Genomic DNA, 3,292 nt, shown 5'->3' with positions numbered 1-3,292 from the left:
AAATAAATAAATAAATAAATAAATTAGCTGGGCATGGTAGTGCACGCCTGTAGTTCCAGCTACTTGGAAGGCTGAGGCGGAAAGATCGTCGGAGCCCAGCAGGCCAAGGCTGCGGTGGCTGGGAGCGGCTACTGTACTCCAGTCTGGGTGACAGAGTGAGACTCCAACTCTAAATAAATAAATAAATAAATAAGAAAACAATTTCATATACAATGACATCAAAAAGAATAAAATAGGAATCAATCTAACAAAAGAAGTGCAAAACATACACTCTGAAAACTACAAAACAGTACAGAAATAAATTAAAGATCTAAATAAATGGAAAGACATTGCCTGTTCATGGATCTATAGATTTTTTTTTTCCGACGATCTTTCTGCCTCAGCCTTCCAAGTAGCTGGAACTACAGGCACGTGCTACTACGCCCAGCTAGTTTTTGATTTATCGTAGATATGAGGTCTCGCCAAGTTTCTCAGGTGGGTCTCGAACCCGCGACCTCAGGCAATCCACTCACTTTAGCCTCCCAAAGTGCTGGGATTACAGGCTGAGCCACCGAGCCTGGCAGATCTACAGATTGAACACGATCCCTATCACAATCCCAGTTGGCATCTTTGCAGAAATTGACAAACCGAATTGATTGTGCTGCTGAGTGGAAGAGCAGGATGGAGTTCTGTATATCTAGGCTCTTATGCTGCTGTTGTATGCTTAGACCCTGTCTAAGCAGGGTTGGGCCTGTTTAGTACAAGATGTTTTCCTGTGGTGGTGTTTGACCCCAGTGTTCTTTGGAATCTGGGGAGGTTTGTTCTTTAAAAATCAAACTGCCATGGAAACTGCTTTACCCAAAGCTTTGGTTCATAGCCTTCGCTGGATTACCTATTGGGGCAAACAAAGCTTAGCCACGTGAACATGTCCATAAACTGGTGAGTTTGTGTTGCTATCATATAGTTACAGTTCTGAGGTAAAAGCTGTTGGATCTTTATATGCATATTTAAGTGTGTTTTTCTGGGTGTACATTTATGCTGTGTCTGTAGGGTACCAAATCATCTTGTAAATAAAAGAACACTCATAAATTTATAAGTCCAAACACTTTCAAGTTCACATGACATAAGTAAATCTTTTGATAAACATGCTGACTTAAGGGTTATTGGTAAAATTAAAAAAGAAATGTCTTCAGAATTGTTAGCATACATTCTTTTTTTTTTTGAGTTGGAGTCTCACTCTGTCACCCAGACTGGAGTGCAGTGGCCGCTCCCGGCCACCGCAGCCTCAACCTGCTGGGCTCCGGCAATCCTTCTGCCTCAGCCTTCCGAGTAGCCGGAATTACAGGCACGCGCTACCATGCCCAGCTGAAGCATACATTTTTGTCTGGGTTTCATATTTGTCTCTGCTAGATATTTGAAGGTGTCAGGGTTTGGCACAAAAAGTTTATAAATGCAGCCAAGAACAAAATGATCTTTGTGTGTGTTGTGGTTTTTTTTTTTTTTTTTTTTGATAAATGAGACTAGTTAAATGTTGCTAGTTTAACAAAAACAGCTGAATCTTCTGAGTTCTTGGTGAATGTACTCATGTATTTCACTTTAGTTTTTCACTTAGGTGAATTCCTAACATGCACAGGTTATTAAAATGGTTATCAAGAAAATAATGATTAGTTTTGTCCAACATCTCAGTTCTCATAAGTAATCTAAACTGCTAAAGATGAAAGAAATATAAGTAAGGTAAATGCCATAGGTGAACTTTTTGTGTAATTTAAAATCTTGAGAAACATTTACACTGCAGAAGGTCTTTCTTTACCTCTTGGCAAATAGCCTAAGAAACAGATTTCACATTTTTATCAAGAGAATTCCTATGTCATTGTCATTAGGTTTTTGGTCACTTGGGAAAACTGAGGTTGAAAAAAATGTAGGCTTTTGCATCCATGTTACTTTCTGCATTGTTTTAAAAATATTTTGATTAGCCGGGCTCGGTGGCTCAGCCTGTAATCCCGTGCCTTTGGGAGGCTGAGGTGAGTGAATTGCCGGAGCCCGCGGGTTCGAGACCTGCCTGGGCAGTGAGACCTCATCTCTACAATAAATCAAAAAATCAGCCGGGCATGGTAGTGCGTGCCTGTAATTCCAGCTACTCAGAAGGCTGAGGTGGAAGGATCGCCGGAGCCCAGCAGGTCGAGGCTGCGGTGGCCGGGAGCGGCCACTGCACTCCAGTCTGGGCGACAGAGTGAGACTCCAACTCAAAAAAAAAAAAAAAATTTTTGATTATCACTTTGATAACTGTTATTTTACACTGACCTGTGATTCTGTTTTGATCAAAGATTCTGAGCCCTTTAACATCTTTGATAAACGTTCTGTTAATTAATCTTTGTGCTAAGTTACAGGGTTTTGGTTCTTGGGTCTGAAAAAGGCACCAACTCCTATTAAATCATACCAGTCAAGGCCTCGTCTTCAGACTTGGGAGAAGGAGACCATCAAAATGAACTGCTTATGTGAGACACAGGTCCAGAAATTAAAACCACTCAATCCCTATAAGCCCAGGGACTATCACAGAAAAGGTGGGCATGTAAGATTGTAAGGGCCAGCTGGGCTCGGTGGCTCAGCCTGTAATCCCACGCCTTTGGGAGGCTGAGGTGAGTGGATTGCCTGAGCCCACGGGTTCGAGACCTGCCTGGGCAAACTTGATGAGACCTCATCTCTACAATAAATCAAAAATTAGCCGGGCGTGGTAGCGCGTGCCTGTAGTTCCAACTACTTGGAAGGCTGAGGCGGAAGGATTGCCGGAGCCCAGAAGGTCAAAGCTGCGGTGGCCTGGAGCGGCCACTGCACTCCAGTCTGGGTGACAGAGTGAGACTCCAACTCAAAAAAAAAAAATTCGTTCAGAGTTTTTCTATGGATTGAATATCAATATCGGCCAGGCACGGTGGCTCACACCCATAATCCCAGCACTGAAGGCCAAGGTGAGAGGATTGCCTGAGTCCACGGGTTTGAGACCAGCCTGGGCAACTTGGTGAGACCTCATCTCACAGTAAATCAAAAAATTAGCCAGGTGTGGTGGCGTGTGCCTACAGTTCCAGCTACTTGGAAGGCTGAGGTGGAAGGATCACCTGAGGCTGCGGTGGCCATGAGCATGCCACTGCACTCCAGTCTGGGCAACAGAGTGAGACTCCAACCCCCCAAAAAACATCAATATCAAAACATACTAATGCAAGTCCAGCACCTGGTCCCCTGTGTTGAAATAAGCATTTTCTTAGAGTATTTATCTGCTGTGTGTGTGTGTGTGTGTGTGTGTGTGTGTGTGTGTATGGTT

Source organism: Carlito syrichta, unplaced genomic scaffold (assembly GCF_000164805.1).
Source record: "Carlito syrichta isolate Samal-C Ts95f unplaced genomic scaffold, Tarsius_syrichta-2.0.1 Scaffold309471, whole genome shotgun sequence".
Lineage (NCBI taxonomy): Eukaryota > Metazoa > Chordata > Mammalia > Primates > Tarsiidae > Carlito > Carlito syrichta.
This window is presented reverse-complemented; position numbering follows the sequence as displayed.